At 39.7% G+C, this 21,689-nt stretch overlaps 1 long non-coding RNA gene across 1 annotated transcript in view; it reads left to right on the top strand.

The window, feature by feature from the left end:
• The first annotated feature begins 272 nt into the window (after window positions 1–272).
• LOC140634768 (uncharacterized) overlaps window positions 273–21,689 on the top strand; it is a 44,969-nt gene continuing 23,552 nt past the window's right edge. Inside the window, exons 1-2 of the long non-coding RNA XR_012032151.1 lie at window positions 273–286; window positions 1,174–1,222. This is a non-coding gene — a long non-coding RNA (uncharacterized lncRNA). The remainder of the gene's footprint in view (window positions 287–1,173; window positions 1,223–21,689) is intronic.

The following is a 21,689-nucleotide window of genomic DNA, read 5'->3' as shown; positions in this document are numbered from 1 at the left end:
TGTACCTTAGTGTCTTTTTCTTTTTCCTAGCTTTTGCTTGAATGACAGCTCCTTGTCACTGTTCTTCTCCACCTCCTCACAAAGTTACTTGGAATGTTAACATCTTAATTGCATTCTACTAGTGAGGATCTTTACATTTTTAATGAACATTTAAAAATATTTTTTTCTTTCTTAATTTTATGAATTAAAATTATCCTCTTACACAAAAAGTTAAGTTTAACTATGCCTTTCTTTCTTTCTTTCCATCTCCTCTTGAATCTCAGAAAATGTCAGTTCTTATTTCCAGGTCAGTACTTATGTTATACTATATCTTCTTTTTAAATTAATTTTATTAATTAAATTAATTAATTATTTTTTAAAATTAATTTTATTGATGTATTTTTACCATATCCTCTTTTTAAACCATACTTTTTCATAGTTATGTCATCAACACTTATTTAGGAGTAATTGTATATATTACTGGTTTCATTGATCACAATTAAGTCATGTGTGTATTATGTCTTCCTTTTTCATGAGATCTTTGAATGAATTCATGTTCACTTTGTGGAATTTTCTATCAGTACTTTTAAAAAAGAGGTTTATTTATTTTAGAGAGAGAACAGGGGAAGGAACAAAAGGAGAGAGAGAGAGAGACCTTGTTTGAGCATCAAGCCTTACACAAGGCTCAGTCCCACAACCTTGAGATCAGGACGTGAGATGATATCAAGAGTCAGTTGCTTAAGCAACTGAGCCACCCAGGTGCCCCCATGAGTGCTTTCTTTATAGGAAGGCATAAAGGTAGACTTTCTGAATACGTGCATGTCAAAAAATGTCATGATTTCACTCATATGTGGGTTCTAAAAAACAAAACAATCAAAAAGCAGAATCAAGCCTATAAATATACAGAAAACAAACTGGTGGTTGCCTGAGGGAAGGGAGTAGGGGATGGGCAAAATAAGCAAAAAGGAGTGGGAAGTACAGGCTTCCAGTTATGGAATGAAGTCACAGGGATGAAAGGTGCAGCCTAGGGAATATAGCCAATCATATCATAATCAAATCATAGCTGTACTTGTGGGGAGCATAGCATAATGGACAGAGAAGTTGAATCACTTTGTACACCTGAAACTGATGTAAAATTGTGCGTCAACTATATTAAATAAAAAAAAGTTTTGAATTCCTTTTCTTTGTGTTCAGGAGAAATAATTGCTACAATGGATAGAGAATTCTGTGGAAAACCTTTGTGGTAAGAATTATATATAAAACATCTTTCTGCTATCTTTGTTTGTTTTTTGGTGTGACTTATGAGAATTCAATGACAGTCTGAGTAGTGTTGTTGTTTTGAATTGTTGCTAACCTTGTCCATCTGGAAATGTATATGATATGTATGAAACAGTTTCAGACATTTGGTAAGACATGATCACTTCTGATTTTTTCTTACTCTTTCTGATACTTGGCAAACCTGTTCAATGTGAAAAATTAGGTTTTCCTCCTTATGGAGACCTTCTCTTCTATTGCTTAGAAGAACCAATTACTTCGTTATTTGTTTTTTCTCATCCACTACTTTCTTTTCTTTTGAATATCTTTTTGTATTGATGTTGGCTTTCTTGGCTCTATCCTCCATGACTCCTATGATTTCTCTTCTTAAATTTCAAATTTTTGTCTTTTTGCCAGTATTTTGGGAGAATTTCTCAAGGCAATTTTCTAAATTCCAAGTCAGGTTTCATTAAAGTGAATTCTGCTGTTCACTTCCTCCACTGAGTTATTATGTTTGTGAATTAAAAACAATTCCAGGGATGCCTGGATGGCTCGGCAGTTGAGTTTCTGCCTTTGGCTCAGGTCCTGATCCTGGGATCCAGGATCGAGTCCCCCACATCAGGCTCCTTTCGGGGAGCCTGCTTCTCCCTTTGCCTATGTCTCTGCCTCTCTCTCTGTGTCTGTCATGAATAAAAAAATAAAATCTTTAAAAAAACATTTGAATAACTCTCTTGTTCTCAGATTGTACTAATTCTTAAAAAAAAACAGAAACCTGCTGCTATTTAAAAAATCAGTTTCATTGAGGCAAAATTTCATATAATAAAATTCACCATTTTAAAGTACACAATTTAAAATTTTACAACTGTATACAGTTGCGTAATCATTATCACAATCATAATATAGAATATTTCTATCACTGCAGAAATTCCCTTCTGCCAATTTATAGTTAATCCCTTTCTTTATCTTTTTTTTTAATTTATTTTTTATTGGTGTTCAATTTACTAACATACAGAATAACCCCCAGTGCCCGTCACCCATTCACTCCCACCCCCCGCCCTCCTCCCCTTCTACTACCCCTAGTTCGTTTCCCAGAGTTAGCAGTCTTTACGTTCTGTCTCCCTTTCTGATATTTCCCACACATTTCTTCTCCCTTCCCTTATATTCCCTTTCACTATTATTTATATTCCCCAAAAGAATGAGAACATATAATGTTTGTCCTTCTCCGATTGACTTACTTCACTCAGCATGTGGAAGGAGCCTCGGTGTCCATCGAAAGATAAGTGGATAAAGAAGATGTGGTTTATGTATACAATGGAATATTACTCAGCTATTAGAAATGACAAATACCCACCATTTGCTCCCTTTCTTTATCCTAACCCATGGCAATTACTGGCCTGTTTTCTGTCACTTTAACTTTGGTTTTTCTAGAATTTCATGTAATGGAATTATTTATTCTGTATTCTTTGGTGTGTGACATCTTTCATTTGGCATAATGCTTTTGAGATTTGTCCATATTTTTGCATGTATCAATAGTTTGTTCTTTTATAGATGAGTAGTATTCCTTTTCATGTATATAGCATGATTTGTTTACCTATTCCTCAGTTGATGAATATCGCTTCCTCCAATCCATATTTTGGACATAATGAATACAATGTGAAAATATTCATGTACAAGTCATTGTATGTACAAGTTTTGTATTTGATCGATCAAATAGCAAGTGCATATTTAGTATTATAAGAAACTGCTAAAACATTTTTTCTTTTTCTTTTTTTAAAGATATATTTATTAGAGAGAGAGTGTGTGTGAGCAGAGGGAAGGGTAGAGGGAGAGAGAATCCTCAATCCTCCCTGCTAAGCATGAAGCCCTACACAGGGCTTGATCCAGGGTCCTGGGATGATGACTTGAGCTGAAATCAAGAGCTGGCTGCTTAACTGATTGAGCCACCAGGTGCCCCACTAAAATGTGTATCAAGGAAGTTGTACATTTTGCATTCCCATCAGCAATGTACAGAGCTCCATTTCTTCTTGAGTGAGTTTTGATAGTTTATGTCTTTCAAAAAATCTTTCAATCTAAGTTGGAAGCTAATGGAAAGGCCTCAGGCCCAGGAAGGACCCAATTAAGGGCAATTATGGCAGCTCCTTCCAGCCCCTATCAGCAGCATGTCTGACACAATTGTGTTCAGAGTGGATATCAGTTGTAACATGAAGAGTGACTCCTGATGAGCAAGAAGACAGCTATGGGTTATTAGGTGCAAAGAAAGCCCATAGAAAAGGTGAGTGGCTTCGGGAACTTCTTGTTTGCACTGTGTAATCCCTTTTTTTGTGGCAGAGTCTATGGTTTTATTCAGGTGGGATAAGAGCACGGGCAGGACCTCTAAAAAGCTGACATGGAAGCTGGGTCTCTTCCAGGTATAGACAAGATAGGCAGGTGAGATCACCCCCCCCTTATTTTCAGCAATGTGACAAGATTTCCTTTTTCACGAACTAAATTGCCTCAGAGAGACAATTAATAAAAGGAGAAAGACAGCCCCTGATATTATATCACCATCTTCTTAGAATACCATCATATCACTCATATTGGTTATCAATTTCTGCAGAACAAATTACCCAAAGCTTAGCAAATGAAAACAACAAACATTTAATAGCCCCCATAGGTAAGGAATCCAGGAGCTGCCTATCCAGGTGGTTCTGGCTCAGCATCTTTCACAAGGTTGCAATCAAGGTGTTGGCTAGCACTGGAGTCATCTCAAGGCTCAAATGGGGAAGGATTTGTGTCCAAGCTCACTCACTTGGTGGTTGGCAGGCCTCAGAATATCTGCTTCCAAGCTCATTTAGGTGGCTTCTGGCAGGCCTCAGTTCTATGCTACGTGGACCTCTCCCCAGGGCTGCTTCAGAACATGGCAGCCATCTTTCCCTAGGGAGCTTGAGAGAGAGCACTCAGATGGAAGTCACTATCTTTTTGTAGCCTAATCTTGGAAGTGACATCCCATCACATGTACCATATTCTATCCTCTACAAACAAATCAGTAAGTCCAGCTCACAAGCCTACATTAAAGGGGTGAGGATTATACAGAGTGTGGATACCAGGAGGCAGGGATCAGATGACTCCTTGTTTGTTCTTCTGTGTCTTGGTTGGAGTTTCACTAGAAGCAGACCTGAAGAAAGGATTCAATTGTCAATAGTTTATTTGGGAGATGATCCCAGGGAAATCTGGTAGCAAATGGGATGTGAGATAGGAAAGGAAAGGAAGTCAGCCCATGAAGGGACTGGACATAGACAAGACTCTCACTACCCTAGACAGCTGGAGCTCAATCCTGCTGGGGAACACTGGGAAACAGTATAGAACATGCCCCAGTGTTATCCCAACCAAGGATAGAGAAGCTAAGGTATTTATCTACAGACTCCCCATCCATTATTGCTTGAGGATTTCTTGTGGAGAAATTAAATCTCTGGTATTTCTGCTTGCCCTGTGTATGCTGAGAGTGCTTCCTCGTCCTCCTAACACCACCCCCCACACGCCCCCACCAAATCCTACCATCTATGAAGGTAAATGCTGAAAAGATATCAGTGAAACACCAACAGCATCTGCCATACCCAGCTGGACTGTAAGTTTCATGAAGGCAAAGACCATCTGCCTATCATTTTCTTTCCATCGCATTGTCATTTTCTAGCATACCACCCAGCACATACTGTTTCTCAGCAAATTTCATTGAAAGAATGCAGGTCTCTGTTGATGACACCATGAAGGAACTCACAGTGCAGTGAGGGAGACGGACTTGCACACTGCTAACTACAACAGGATAAGTGCTGTCCTATCAATATTTATGGGATGCTTTCAGACTCCAGGGCAGCAAGTACGAATTCTGCTTGGAAGTGAAGATGAGGCTAAGGAAAGTTTCACACAAGAGTGGAAGTCTGAGTTAAGTTGTGAAGAAAGATGGATAGTATTTTCTGATAAGATTTTGTTGCTTGGACAAAAGTAGAAGAGTGAAGGGAGAAAGAATGAGTGGCAAAGGCATTTACTATTTATAAAAATGGAATATAGGTACTCTAGGTCCAGTCTCTCCCTTGCTCTTACTCTACCCTAGAAGATATATGTCGCTAGTGCTTTTGGTGCTTTCTCTGGCATGCTATCTTGTCCACAAAGTCATCATTGGCTAAATAGTTTTAACATGTGTTTAGTGCCCTCTCCCCTCTTCTTCCCAACAAACATGCACACAAAACAGTGGTCTAAAAGTCCTTATGGCAAAGATAATCTTTTCTTGATCTTTGAAAAGGCAGGTACAGTACATATACACACATAACAAATATTTTCTTTATGTATTTACTGTTTGTAGGAAGTCTAACCCTAATCCAGCATTTATTAAAACAGGACAGGATTTATTAAATTGGTTCAAGTTTATCAAATATGTACAGATTTTTACATAAATTAATTTGCTTGTTAAATATTTGTGAAATTTACTAAGACTTTGGAGGAACTTAAATAACACCTGAGCTGTCCAGCTTAATTTAGCTTAAGTTTTTCTTTTTTTTTTTTTTTTTAACCGAAGGGATAGATGAGACTCTGAGGTGCAGACACAGGACTCTAGATGGTCAGCTGAGAGAGGGCCAAGGGGCAGGTGTCACCAGGTGTAGTCTGACAGGCAAAGAAAAATGACATCTGGGTACTTTTGGGTGAACCAGCAGGCCTGGAAGATTTTGATAGTGCAGCTTGGGGATAGCAGGACGTGTTACTCTCTGATGATGCCCAAAGAGCCAATGTCAGCCAGAACCCATGGATGCCTTTCCTCCTGCTCATTAATTCAAAAACATATTGAGCTCTTGCCATGTGCCAAGCATGTGTCCCATGGGTTTGGAATACAAAATGACCAAGACATGAGTCTTGGAAGGATAGACCTATCTACATAAGTTTCAAAATTTAAGTTCAAATCCTGTGTTCACCATTTACAGCCTCTCTGACATTAAAAGTACCTATTTCTTTAGATCTTCATTTCCCAATACAGAAAATTAAGACACATATATAGAATTACTAGAAATACTAAGTTAAGGCAAATGAAACCATCTAACTGAGTGGCAATTTCTGCCTTCCTGTTAAGCCAATCAACAGGTCAGTCTAGACCTTACCACTTGAAGCTCTTTTGGGTTCCATCAATTTTACTCTACCACTGCTTCCACCTGGTCCCAGCCACCAGTGTCTCTTGCTCAGTGGTCTCCCTGAACTCATCTTTGTCTTATTCCAATCCATTCTCAAGATGGCAGCCAAAGTGGTCTATTGAAAGTCTAAGAAGGATCTTGCCATTTCCTGACTTAACAACTCTTCAGTATCTTCTCATTTCTTTTTTTTTTTTTTCTCATTTCTTTTAGGAAAGAAATCCTATAAAGCCCTGCCTGACATGCCTACCTCCTAACCCCCAGGACATAGTGGTTACTGCATCTGCATTCAGGTTGCATTCAATCCTGGCTCTGCCACTTTGTGTTGTACGGTTGTGCGTTCTAAGTCTTCCTCTCTCCAGGCCTTTCCTACTTTACCTTGCCCCTCCTTTGAGTATGTTTTATTAATCCTTAGGTCTCATTTTAAAAGTCACACACTCCAGGAGGCATTTCCTGAATCCCACCCCAGACTAGTTTCTCTCTGTATTATATGTGCCCATAACACCTTGTATCTTTCCTCTGTAATGCTCATCACACATATGGCCTAAACAATTTCTGCCTTTTCAGAAATATCCAAGCTTCTTGAGTCAGAGATGCCACACACCTTATTCACCATGGTATCCTCAGCTCATGCACAGTGCCTGGAGATGGCTGGTACTGAATGACTGTATTAGCAATAAAACATAGCCAAACTACCTGTAACAGTGTAACATACTATAATAGAACTTTTTATAAGCTATTATGGGTGCATAGATATCTATTTCACATCCAGAAAAATAAAGTGCCCTGCTGAGAGTTGCTGAGAGATATCTGACCCTTCCAGCAAGCTTCCCAGTGGTGGAGAGATGGCAACGGGGGTTTTATTTGGTGGTGGTGGGAGCTGTCTGTTGCAATGTCTGTTTCTTCACACACAGCAGATTCCAGCAACTTCTCAGATTAAAGAGTGAAATTTCCTAAGAAAATGAAGGCCTTCCGCAGTAGAAGGACTCTACCTCAGGGAACTGGAGCAGGACATATGCAAATTGCATTAGGTACCTAGACATCATGATTGGAGTCCAGGCACTAAGAATATTTTATTTTCTGCAACATTGTATGTAAAAAATAATTCTGGAACAAGGAATCTTATTTGTTCCAAATTCACATATAATTTCTTCAAAAATTGAGATTTTTATTTGGAATAGCTTTAAGTTGAGCTTTTAACATTTTAGTTACCTTAAAGCTCTCTGCCTTGTGAACTGTCAAAAAAAGAAAAAAAGAAAGAAAATAAAATTAAAGTACTTTATAAAAGTACAATACTATAAGTATATCCTTTGATGATTCATATGATTGTCTTCACATTATATCTGAAGTTAAGAGCAGATGGTTTTGTGTTCTCCCCCACTTTCCCCTTGATATGATCACACCTGTGGTAATGCAGCGGGCAGGAAGCTTTGGGAGGATCCAGAAGTTTATACTTTTAGGGAAACTGAGCTCTCATCAGGGAGTTGGGACACACATACCCAAGACAGAAAAAAAGAATCTTAAGAATCCAAGGGTAGAATAATATAGTATGAAATGTATATCTCTTCATCTGCTGGGACACGGCAAAAAGAAGAACCAGACCTGAGTGCAACTGTTTAAGGTAGGCTGACAGAAGAAGGTGAATTGAATTTTGAGCATCTTTCTTGGTATGGTGTGGTGGTATTCCAGATATCAGTAAGAGTCCCAGGGAGGACATAAGTGGGTTGTGTGGGAAGTGAAAGGCAGGGAAGCCAACAGAAAAGAGAATCCAATGGGAATGGGTGGTTTGTGGGGTCACTGTCACAATATTTAGGAATCACCCTCTCTAGCAAGCTGGATATGTGGGTGATGTCAGAGACTGAAGAGTGGAGAAGCTTATTTTCCTCCAGGCTTCTTTATTCAGTAAATACTTATGGAGCATCTACTTGACTTCAGACTGTAAGGTAGATGATGAGGATTCAAAGATTATAAGACACCATCCCCACTTTAGAGGAGCCTGGATTTGAGTGGGAGAGACACAGACATGCAAAATTAAAGTACAATATGTTGCAGACTAGAATAGAGGTGGGCAGTGGCAGCCCACAGACTCCCTAAAATGCCTTCATAGAAGAGGTGAGGAGTGGCTGTGGGATATAAAAGGCAAAAAGTATCGTATTCCAATTGGTTAGAATTGTGGATGAGCCTATGTTGTTCAAGGGGAAAAACACGAAGTTCAGAGTGGCTGGAGCTTTTGGGGGAAAATAATGGGTATTTTCTGGTTAGGAAATGGGAGGAGTTTACAGCCAGATGGAGGACACTCAGCCCCTTTTCAGCAGACAGAGGAACTGGCTGGGGATCTGAACAAGGAAGCAACATGATGGCACTAATTTCCAGGATAGGAGCTCTGGAAAGAGCGTGATGGACAGAGTGGAGTCAGACAAAAGCCAGGGCAGAATCTGCAGTTAGTAAGAAGAGTTTTGGGATAATCTTGGTGACACCTGGGTGACAGTGGGGCCTGGGCAGGAGAGATGGAGAAGGGGTTATTTTTGAAGCTCTATGGGTATGGTTTCTACTTTTCCAGAAGAATTACTTACACTTCCATTTCCATTAATATCCTATTGAATGCAAATCCAGATTCCTTTCCTTCCACCTTCGCCTCTCTTCCCCTATAGAGACTCTCTAGGAGAGGCTCTAGGAGGCCGATCTTGTCTTGCTTCTCTCTTGACTCCCTTGCGAAATGAACACAGACTCTATTTCCTCAGCCCAGACATCCATTCATTCACAGGCTCGTGCTGGTGCCTCAGATGATGGTTCTGCTTCCAGGGCAAGAGATGGCCCTTTCAGGAAGGCCTGGAATTCTCTGTGGTCTTCAGAGGAGGGGAGATGCACTGCACTTTGGCTGCCTGGACCAAGCCAAGGCTCTGCCTCTCTAGCTGGGATGGGAGGCTCAAGATAGCAGGACTCTGAGTGCTACAGAAGTGCAGGGAGAGAATTAATTGCTCTCAAGGACATCTGAGAAGCAGCTTGTTTTAAACACGTTCTGAAAAGGTGGCAGCGGGTTGTCTCTGTCTTCGCAGTTGGGAAGGGGAGTGTCCCCCCGGAGAGGGCGGGGCTGCAGAACACCTCAGGTCATGGCTGGCTGGCATGGGACCTAACCTTCACAGACTTTCCAGAACTTGCTAATCAGGAACAAAGGAGCCAGGAGATGACAGTGTGCCAAAACTCAATGCAATGAGCCCAGGGCTTGTTCTGGGGTGGTCAGAAGCTGCACCACTTGAGGAGGAAGTGCGCTGTCCCTCATCACCCACCCCATGCTCACCTCCCAGCCTAGGGATTAGGAGGCATTGAAGGTAGCTGCTAAAATGCTACTTTTAACTAGAACAAAACCCATCTGTAATCTGGCAAGGAGATGAATTCATTTATCAGCAGCCAGCACTGTCTCAGCCTTGAGTAGACTGTTAGACTGGCAGGACCAGGCTCTGGAGGGAAGGTGTTCAAGGAGGCCCAGAGTCAGGGGCAGGGGCTTGACTGGGAGCAGGCCGGGTGGCCACCACGTGCACAGAGGGAGTGTGCGAAGCAGAACAATCAGACCTCCAAGCAGAACTTCATCTACTTCTGAATTTTGCTGAGACCCAACCCAGATGGCTCAAGGCCTGGATTCCTATGCTGGGGCCCACCCTTCTTTCCCACGATGGCTGCCCCTTCAGGGTTGTGAGCCGGGGCCAGCATCTTTGAGGTTGCCCACTGGGAAAGCTCAAACTAAAACGAGAAAAGCCAGTGTGGATTTTTGTGTGAGGGAGTCTTCACCTCCTTCTCCCTTTCTACGGAGCAGATAAATGTTGTCACCCACCTTTGTGACTCTCAAGCTGCTGAGAAGCTCTTGCAGTGTTCGAATGCTCTGTAATAGGCATTGTCCAAAAGAGAAATGCCCCCCCCTTTTTTGCATTTCTGAGCTTACTATCTTTTGCATGTACCCTCTCTCTCCCTCTTTATAAAACAGCAGCAGACAATTCCTGAAAATGTTTGTCCCCATTGACTCAAGCATCTATGTCTTTGAAATGCTGTAGGGGAAACTGGGAAACCATCTGTGGCCAGCAGAGACCCAGGTGGAATGCAGAGGCATGTGTGGGTGGGCATCCAGCTGCTCTGAGCCAGCTGACATGGTGTAAGTGTCCTCACGTGCTGGAGGACTTCCTGTGTCCAAACACTGGTGGCACCATCCACTAGCCATGTCACCTTGGGGCAGTTACTTGCCTTCTCTGCCCCTTGGCTCCCCATCAGTACCATGTATTCATAGTCTGCACTTTGTAGTGTGACGTTCGTCTGCTAACGTGAACAAGGATGTTAGAAGAGCCCTGGCATCAGTAAGCACGGTGTGTGTTTGCTGATACTATTATATTATTCTTGGATTTTAATGTTGCGCTCTCTTTCTCTCTCTAAGGACTCTCTCAGCAAAGCATCTTTGAGTGATTTTTCAAGACAGGCACATGTGATATATTTTCTAAACCTAGGTTAGCCAAGGCTGTCTTTCTCCTGCTGTCTTACATTAAAGACAATAGGCCAGGGCTTTAAAATCTTGGATCACGACTATTCCCCCTCAAAATCCTATAGACAATTCTCTGTTGCTTTCTGGAATTTAGTGTAGCTAAGAAGTCTAAAGCCAATCTTATTTTTGTTTCTTTGCAGATAATCTGTTTTTTTCTAATGTGAGTTTTTGTAGGATTTTTCATCATCATTGTAATTCAAAAGTTTTGGCAGAAGGTCTAGATGTGATTTTCTCTTCATTAGTTTTGTCTGGAAAAGTCTTTAAGATCTACTTAAAAATCTCTCTTTAGCTCAAAAAATGGGTCTTTTGTCACAGATTTATATATTTGGGTTTTTCTCTTTTCCATTTATTCTGTGTTCTGCTTCAGAGGCACTAACTTATTCATGTGCTAGCTCCCCATTATCTCCAGTTCTATCATTCTCTGTCTCATCCTTTTTATCCATTTTCCTTTCATGCCTTTAAAGTTTGTCCTTCAAAACAATACGATTTTCCCAGCATATCATTTTCTGTTCTTTATTGACTTCTTTCTTTCTTTCTTTCTTTCTTTCTTTCTTTCTTTCTTTCTTTCTTTCTTTCTTTCTCTTTCTTTCTTTCCTTTCTTCTTTCTCTTTTTCTTTCTTTCTTTCTTTCTTTCTTTCTTTCTTTCTTTCTTTCTTTCTTTCTTTTTCTTTCTTTCTTTCTTTCTTTCTTTCTTTCTTTCTTTCTTTCTTTCTTTCTTTCTTTCTTTCTTTCTTTCTTTCTTCTTTCTTTCTTCTTTCCTCTTTCGACATAGAGAGTCAGAGACATAGGCTGAGGGAGAATCAGACTCCCTGTGGGGAGCTTGATGCAGGACTTCATCCCAGGACCCATGGATCATGACCTCGGCTGAAGGCAGATGCTCAACTACTGAGCCACCTAGGTGCCCCATTGACTCTATTTTGTAATCTAAGTATTGCTATTGAAATTTTAGGTTTTTTTCCTATCATTTCATCTCTCTTTATTTTTTTGACATCTACAGGAAGAAGATGACTTATTTTATATCAATATGTAGCCTCATAAAAATTATTACAACACTTGAGGAAGGCCCATTAAAGATCATGATGCTTGTTCCCATCTTGGTTTTTCTCTAATTATACCAAAGCATAAGACAAGAAAAAGAACTAGAAGTATAGAACTAGAATGAACTTGACAAAATTATAGTTATTTTCAGATAATATGATGATATAGTTAAAAATATAAAGTATTAAAGTACTTTTAAATGAATTATGGAGTTTGGGAGGGAACCTAGTTGTAAGGCAAACAAGATTATTTACTTTTTTGTCTACCATAGAATCTACTAGAAAATAAAGAAATGTGTCAACAATAGCAACAAAATCTATACACTACCTAGGGAAAAACTTATCAAAAGAAAACTATAAAGTATTATTGAAAGACATAAGAGAAATCCAAGTGAATAGATAAAAATAATATTTAAGGAGAAAAATAATCTGTAGATTTAATTCCATTTCAATAAAAATTTCCAATGGTTACAGTTGGAACATAAGAAAATTACTCTAAACCTGATGATTAAACATGAAATAATGGTTTAGAGTCTGAGGAAAAAGAGTAAGACTAGGTTTACTCTACAAGATATAAAATGTATTTTCAAGGTTGAATAACCAAAGTGGTAAGGTGACATTTTAAGTACCTTTGAGAAAACAAATGAGTATTCAACACATGGTATTTTAAAAGCTGGATTGTCATTTAGAGAAAAAAAGATTCTTCTCAGTCATTCCATAATACAAATTCCTGCATGGAAGAAATACTGTCCTCAACCAAAAATAAAATACATGCTAGTATCAGAAGCAAATATAGATGACATCTTTGGTGTAAGGAAAATATTTCTTCATAGGTCAAAAGGCATTCAGCATTCATCTATTTATTTTTCTTTTTTTTTTTTCATCTATTTATTTTTCTAGTAGACTTAAAAAAGAAAAAAGTGGGCATACTTTATTATGTTAAAAAATCATATTCCCATAAATGTATTTTAATTAGGGATATCCATCACTAGTAAAAACCAGACTTCATTCTATATTAAATAGATAATGACTTATTTACCTCATGAAATAGGCAATCTGGATTGGTAGTCCAGCTCGGCTAGAAACCTGGGGTGTGTTCATTCTTCCATTATCTATCCTTAAAGTATAGAGTTTTGTTATCATGGAAGTTACTTAATGGTTGCATGATGATTGTTGATGTACCTCTAGGCTCACATTCATTTTCCACACAGAAAAAAAGGCAAGTAGGCAAGATCCCTAAAAGGAATGCCAGCAATCTATTTCTTATAAAAACTATTTTTTTCCCCAGAGCCCCACTCAGCAACTTTCATAACTCTCTCATTGGCTGTAATTGGTCATATGGCCACTCCTGCCTGCAAAGGAGTCTGGGAAAGTGCCAGCCTCTATTATAAAGGATAGCTAGGGAGATAAAGATTATAAATGGCTGTTGAATGTCCCAAAAACAATAAACAAAATTCAAAGAAAAATAAATTGGGGAAAATATTTGCACTATATAAAATAAAGGTTAATATTATTAATAAATGAAGAGCTTCTAGAAATCACTGAAAACAATCCCTTAAAAATGATATAAACAGGACATTAACAGAAGAAGTTATAAAATGACCAATTGACACATTAAATGTTTAGTCTCTCTAGTAATCCACTACATACAAATTAAAACAAGGTATCACTTTTTATGCATCAAACTTGCAAAGATTATAGGAAAACATATCACTACAAGGATATTTATCCTCCATGCAGTGACAATTAAATCACCATAAAAGTCCAAAATGAGAGAATTGGTCAACTTAATCATGGTTCATCTATAGATCAGATTACCATGTAGTCATAAAAATACATTTTATAATATATTGTTAGCACTATTAGTATTTTCAGGTTGTTAAATCACTGCCCTCACTCCTACACTCAGCTGGAGTTGGGAGACTGTGACTGTGACTGGAGCACATGCTCTTAGAAGGAGATCTGAGGGCAAGATGGCCCCATGACTGGCTTTCAGAGTGCACTGCAGTAAAATCTCTGGGCTCTGCTGTCCTTTCTTCTGAAAATGCAACTCCTGGTTTTGGAACTGTTTTTGAATAGATGAGTAACAAGATGAGATGGATTTCATCTTCTTATTCCAATCCTTAAGAAATGTATTTTGTACATAAAAAGATGCTGGTAATGTGTCTGTAAAATTTCAAGTATGATTGTGATGGGAACTAAATTTTAATAAGCTACTCATACCAGATGGAATTTGATATTTGAGGAAACAACACTATTTCTTAATGGATTGGAGATACAATGATTATCCAAATTCTCTTACCACATGCCAGGCCATATTACCAGAAAGACATGTCTAGCTTTAAGCAACAATCATGTAAGGTGCATTTAACCTTTCACTCAATCACTCATTCAATATTAGTGGGGCATCCACCAGCTCTAAGGGGTGTAAGGCCCTGTGACTGGTGCAGGGGATTCACTGAAAGAAGAGTCAGACAATAAACACCTGTTCATTTTTATTTAGCCCAATGAGGGAGAGAGAGGGAGAGAGAAAAGGAGTGAGAAAGGAAGGGAGGGAAAAAGAGAGAGAATGAGAAAATGAAAGAGAGGGAGAGAAAGACAGAGGGAGGAATAGAGAGAGAGAGGAAAAGAGAAGAGGAGAGAGAATGAGAGAAAGGAAGAAGGATAGAATGAGAGAAAAAGAAAGAGGGAGGGAGAGGGAAAGAATGAGGTCTGAATATTAATGTCTAGTAATTATTGGTCATCAATATGATGATTAGTAATTAGTTAGCAATAGTGTGGTTTGGATGCTATAACTCAGCAATGATGTGGCCTTCGATCAGTCCCTTATATTTAAAAGGGAATAATAATTCCTGGGGGATTTTAGAAGAATTAGAGATAATAGGTGTCTGGCTTGGTGCCTGGGTGCTATTACTTTCACTAGCATTTTCCCTGGAGTGGAAAGTGGCAATTCATCCCATTCCTTCTGCTTTTACTTTATGTTCATTAAGCAACTTTCTGACATATAATTTGCTCCTCCGAGGCCATCACTCCAGGAGAGAGTATCCTGAATGACCAGGGTGAGTTATCTTCTGAGATATATTTCCCATACTAAATTGATAAATCGATGAAAATATTAGAATTCTGGTTGGCAAATTAGACTCCTGCTAATTTGGTTACAGAAGTAACTTCCCCGGGCATGACTTATTTCAAATGAACAGGTTCAATCATGTTTCAGAATCATCGAATTTGAAAACTTGAGTGGTAGCTAACACCTGCCAGTTACTGCCTACCTGTGAGGACAAACCCAAGCGGGCAGTTGGTCTTAACTCCAGATTGGCGATTGTGTCTGGGCTGTTTGGGAACAGGTACCAGGTTAGGCCTAATGCAGTTGACCAGCTAAAAGGTAAAACTGGCCTGAATTAAGGTGGTAGCAATGGGCATGTGAAGAAGGAAAAAGAATATGAAAACACTGAGGAAGATTTGATAGGGTTTAGAATCATCACTTTTTAAAATTTTACAATTTGAGATCATCCAGGTCAACCCCGTTGTTTTTTGCCTGTGAATCACAGGACCTAGGTTACATGCTCTTGTTCTGTGTCAGGTACCACCGTTCAGGGCTCTGGTGGACACCTCGCATTGCAGGGCCTCCTGAATGGTTCTATTATAGCCTCAAGTGTTTTGCTAAAACACATTGCACAATAGCTATCTCAAGTACACCCAGGCATGGCTTGGGCTATGGATACATATGCTGTGTGCATTAATCAAGTTTAATAGACCCCAATGTTTGAAACAATGCCTTAAATTTTTTTTTTCAGAGACTGCACAGAAGTGTGGCATTGTACAGCAAATAAAAGTGTTGCTACAATGCCTGTAAATCAGAGCTTTAAACTATGTTTCAATTATCCTTCTATTATCCAGCTGGTATTTAAGCATGTTTATTATTCAAATCAGCAGCGAATGTGCTGCTGTTGTGTAAACAACTGTCACTTGCTGAAACAATGATTAGGAGGCACCATCCCTTTCAGGTGTACTTAGGGGTACTTATACCCCAGCCACTTGTATTTAAATATCATGTAAACACAATGCTTGAGTGACTACTTTCACTCCTGTTCCCAATGCCTCATGCCAATTCTATTACATTAAGAGGGAAATCTATTAAATTTTTCATTTATACACATCCGTACACTGTTTTTACCCATTGTATCATTAAAGCTTAGATTAATATAATAGATGTGCTGAGAGATACAGTGTGCATTGAAAAAGCCTGCTCCAAATAAAAGCCAATTTCTCTGCATTATTTGGGGGTGTTGGAAAGCTTTTGTGAAAACAATGCAAAGAAAATTATTTTCTGAATAAAAAGCATGACATGGAGAAAAGAAAAATTTGGCCCCCAGAAAGAGCAATCTTGAACCTTTATTAGCTCCATTACCAATTCAGCATATAAAAAATAGAGAGCCAGAAAATAGGACATTTGTTGAATGAATCTATGTCTCTTTTGTAGGTACTCTGCTATCACTGGGAAGGGGAATGTGTGTGTGTGTCAGGGCAGGGGTTTTGGGAGTGGTTGTTGGGCAGAGTTTGGAATTGCTCCTAGGCTATGTTGTTCCCCATGAGGTGATCCATTTCTTCTTAAGTCTCAGCTCCCACAAATGGACCAGGAAGACAAATTTTTTAGTACAAGGAGTTCTGGAGTGGTGAGGAATCATGGTCTGATCAAATGGTTGATACTACCAGGGATTTTGCATTATCTAACATATGTCTTGGGGGCTCAATAAATTCTTGTTGATGGATTTCATTTGGGTACCTGCAAATACTATCTACTGTGTTTAGGGAAAGGGGTGGTTGCTAATGAGAAGGGGATGATGACAGGATTTTCATTTGAGTTTGGAAATGCACACACAGAAAATTCATGGATGGGGGCTTTTGTACTTAGCAAAACCTCCCAAGTGGGTTGTAACAGAGCTTTGACTTTATCTGTGCAGGTAATGCGAAGAATGTCCAAAATATTGCCTTCTTCATTGACTTCAAAATACACAGTAGATTTCAAGTTACTTAGATCTGTATTATACAGGGTAACCATGTAATTTATCAGATAGCCTGGGACATTTTTGAAAGTGAGATGTGTTAAATAATGATGCCAGGACATCAAGTGTAAACCAGCACTGTCCTGAGCAAATCTGTACGTATGATCACCTTAAAATCACATGGCTAAAAAACAAATCGGCTAAGACTTAAAACAAGGAAGGAGAATGAAAATATAGTGACTCAAGGATCTGACTATAATCTCCTTTTGAGGTTGTTTAGTGTTTTATTTTAAAAGAAAAACAATTGATTTTTTTGTTTAGTAATTAAATCCCTCAAAGGCAGTAAACTCAACTTTCGAAGCACATATAAGCACAAATCCATTTTTATGCATTAGGTATATTTGTGAATGGTTTACTTTTCAAAATACTTATTCCATAATGAAAAAAACTAACCAGATTCCTAGCCAGTAACCTATTTTTGTATATGATTTAGTTCTTCAAGTCTTGCCTAGAGAATCTTTTGCACAAATGTAAAGTCTTTACATTTCATGCAATTTTAATTTCTTAGCAGGGACTTGGGCTCAGTCAACAGGGTAAAACGATGATCTGTGGAATCCACACATATGGTGTCAAACCACTAAACACCACTTCTTGGGTATAGAGAGTATGCAGCTTGACTAAAAAATTTTATACTTTTCTCCCCTGCAACAGAGAGCATCTAGAGATAACAAACCTTTGTATGGCAGCACACAAAAATAATTTTTATCTCTTAGATAACCAACTTTTATGCTGACTTTTCACGATTCCTATGGCCATTTTTAATGCTTTTGTTATATAGATATAAACTATCTATATTTTATTATAGATGTATTTGTTTTACTGAAGCATGTGTTCTACATTTTTTTCATTGGTGAAAGAGGAATGCCAATTAGTTAGTTGTTTCGTATATTTATCAAACAGCAGAATATCTGGTCTCTTTCCCATCTGGGCATCCTGATTCCCACAACTCTGCCTCCAGTGTCTTGGATGGCCTATTTCCCAACAACTTCTTGGGTTTCTGCTTACAGGAGGAGGCTAATTGCCATCATGACATCGAATAGCATTATTATGCCTCTTGGTGTAATGCTCAGCAGCCAAGGTAGTTTCCCCTTCAATTACGAGCTGTGTCTCCTAAGCCCCATACATTACCTGCACCTGTCCGTAAACAAGTCTCCTCCATTATGTACTTGTGCTAATTCCTGGTGCCAATCACCAGATCCTGAATACCTACAACAAATACTTCAGTGTCCCCAACTGCCTGACTTCTTTTATCCCAAAGCTAGACACACTTTTATCTTTGTTATTTAAGCTCATTTGATAGAAGTAAGTACAGTGTAGTTTGTTATTGTTGCTGATGGAACATTAACAGGATTTCTGCTGACGTCTATTCTACATTCCCTAACTTGATGTTGTAAAACTCCACACAGGGTTTACAGGCCAGATCATAGGCATTAACAAGGCTGGTTGTAAAAATAGCCTAAGCAACACAAATGTGGCTTCCCGTTTTTCTACACCTCCCTCTTTAATGGAGTGTTGGTGACTCTGTAAGTTTTGTTTGGTTCTGTTCATCCTTTTTTTTTTTTAAATTTTTTTTTAATTTATGATAGTCACACAGATTGAGAGAGAGAGAGGCAGAGACACAGGCAGAGGGAGAAGCAGGCTCCATGCTCTGGGAGCCCGACGTGGGATTCGATCCCGGGTCTCCAGGATCGCGCCCTGGGCCAAAGGCAGGCACCAAACCGCTGTGCCACCCAGGGATCCCGGTTCTGTTCATCCTTAAAGGGTTTCAGTTCAAGTCCTATTTTCTCTGGGAAACCATTCTCCATGTTCTGATCCCACCCAGTTATTCCTTGAATTCATAGAGCCAGGGTTTGTAATGTCTGGTTCTTGTGCTTAACCACATTCTACCATTATTTGACGTTATTTGCCAGATTTTTCTTCTATTATTAGCTTGTTTGGAGGGGAGGGAGGAGGATTCCTTTCACTTCTGTGATTGCTTTGGTGTCTAGCACAGGGTCAAGGTCATGGGGAACTAATAAACACTAATTTAGCTAATATTGATTACCTACTTATGCAAGGCTTGGTGGTCAGTATTGGGGAAAATACAATAAAAATATATTCTCTGCCATCAGAGGGGTTTTCAAAATTAGGTAAATCCAAAGGAGAGGGGAGAAAAGAAGCTGGACTTTATTTTTTTTAAGATTTTATTTATTTATTCATGGGAGACACAGAGAGGGAGAGAGAGGCAGAGACACAGGAAGAGGGAGAAGCAGGCTCCATGCAGGGAGCCTGATGTGGGACTCGATCCCAGGACTCCAGGATCATGCCCTGGGCCAAAGGAAGGTGCTAAACTGCTGAGCCACCCAGGGATCCCTGAAGCTGGACTTTAGATTCATATGGCTAGTCTTCAAAGGAATAATACACTCAAGAAAATGGAGCTATAAGATAACATAATTCAAGACAAATCTTCAATTAAAAGAGAAGTATATTTGTTAGGAATTGAAAAATGTTCAGAAATGTCTTTTTTTTTTTTTTTTAAGAAATAGAAATGGCTTACTAGTTTGGTATAAAGGCCAAACACTAGAGGAGCTATTCTCTTGAAAGGTTTTGAGCATCTGTGTCAAAGGTGTATGGTTTTGGGAGTTGACTCCCTGAGGGCAGGATGGGGTGGGGAAAGTCACACTTGCAGTGCTCTGGCGTGCCAGGGCTAGCTGCTCAGGAGTACCAGGGAGCAGCAGTCTGGCCAGACATGGGCATTTTGCAGAGCACTTTGGTGGAGGAGGTGAGGGGAGGTATTTTGGTGAGGAGAGAACCATGTGAGAACAAGCCAACTTGTAGGCATTGTTTTGGGGCTCCCCAGAAGCAGCTAGGAAGGTTTGATATAGGAATGGGATTCCTTCACTCCTCTCCTCTCAATTGTCCAGTTGCTCTTTATTTCTTTTGGAAGAAATGCCAAAGTCCTTAAAACATCCTATAAGGCCCAGACCCGGTTATTCTAAAGCTGCATCTACTCTCTCTTCTCCAGCTACACCAACATCCTTACTTGTCCTCAAATAAGCTAGATCCCATCTTGCCTCAAGGACTTTGCATTAGCTGTTGCCCATGCCAGGATTTCCTCCTGGCTTACCACTCTCACCTCCTTCGAGCCTTTATTTAAATGTCACCTGCTCAAGGAGATGCCCCTTCACTACTGCCTGCCCCCTGCCCCAGCACTCCTGGTTCCCCTCTGCTCTTTTGCTATGTGTTTGTTAACCTTCTGATATACTTTATAATTCACTCACTTTTTGTTTATTTTCAGTCTTTCCATTTATAGAATGCAAACTCTATAAGGGCACAGGGTTTGGCTGAAATTCTTAGCCTAGATCACTCCCCACTGTGTGCTCAGTAAGTCTTTACTGAATGAGTGAATGAGCAGGAGGGTCTTAATTAGTGATAGTGAGAGCCAGCTTTAATGTGACCCTGACTTCATTTGCACTCTTAACTGGGGACATTCATATTACAATTGTAATGGTGCTCTATCTTCATTTCTGATCGATTGAATAGTATGTCTTAAAGCTTTATTTAAAAGTTTCTCTATGCCTTAGTGTCTCTGGAAGTAATTCATAGTCTGTAAACCAACAGTTGAATGCCCAAAGGAAGAGCCTGGCAAGGACTTTCAGAGTGAATATCTTTATTAAGGGAGACATTTTTTTGGTAACTTAAACAACTGCTGTCTCCATATTTGGAGCCAAATAAGTCAACCTTTAGGGAAAACAATTCTTGCCCCAATTTAGGATCTTTTATAAACTGAGAAGATGGCTTGCTCTCAGTGGCTATAACTATGTCGCAGAGCTCCCTCAGCCTGCTACTTAAGAAGCTGCTAATGGCCAACTTATTAGCCCAGTAGCAACTGCTTTGCCCCATTAGCAGACATTTAAGTGGTACAAACTGCTGGGAGTTCCAGCAGGGTGAGAGTTGGTTGACATCAGTGCTGTGATTCCTTGATTGAGCAAGTGGGTTTCCTTATGTGGTATTTATGTATAATGAAGTACACCTGTAATTCATTTCCCATCTGGAGTGGAAGTTTTAGGACAATTGTTTGGAAAGGGGTAGTTTTGTACTTCTGAACTGCAGACACTCAGCTCCTTATGACTTGACCATTAGCTACCTGTATCTAATTGCCCTCTCCTCCCCCTGCCAGCTACTTCCACCTACATAGGATTTAATGAGAATCCCTGGTAATGAGAGGAGATGTGCCCAAACCAGGAGGAGTAGCCTGCCTTGATCTTGATCTGTACTGTTGCTGTGTAGGCAGAATAATGCCCCCTACCAAGGATGACCATGTCTGAATCCCTGGAGCCTGAAAATATGTTACTTTGCATGGCCAATGAGAATTTTTGGATGTGATTACATTAAGGACCTTGAAATGAGAGATTAGCCTGCATTATCCAGGTGGCCCCAGTATAATTACAAGGGTCCTTAAATGTGGAAGAGGCAGGCAGAAGAGGAGGGTAGTGTGATACTGTGTGATAAGATCTCCCTGTGTTGTTGCTCCAAGGTGCAGAAGGATGGCCAAGAGCCATGGAATGTGGGCAGCCTCTAAAAGCTGGAAAGGACAAAGAAATGGATTCTCCTTAGAGAGTCTCCAGAATGGATTGATAGCCTGATCTTGGCCCAGTGAGACACAATTCTTCTGCCTTCTGACCTCCAGAACTATAAG

This window comes from Canis lupus, chromosome 6 (assembly GCF_048164855.1).
Source record: "Canis lupus baileyi chromosome 6, mCanLup2.hap1, whole genome shotgun sequence".
Classification (NCBI taxonomy): Eukaryota; Metazoa; Chordata; class Mammalia; order Carnivora; family Canidae; genus Canis; species Canis lupus.
Note: the sequence above shows the minus strand (reverse complement) of the source record. Positions and strands in the feature narration are given on the sequence as shown.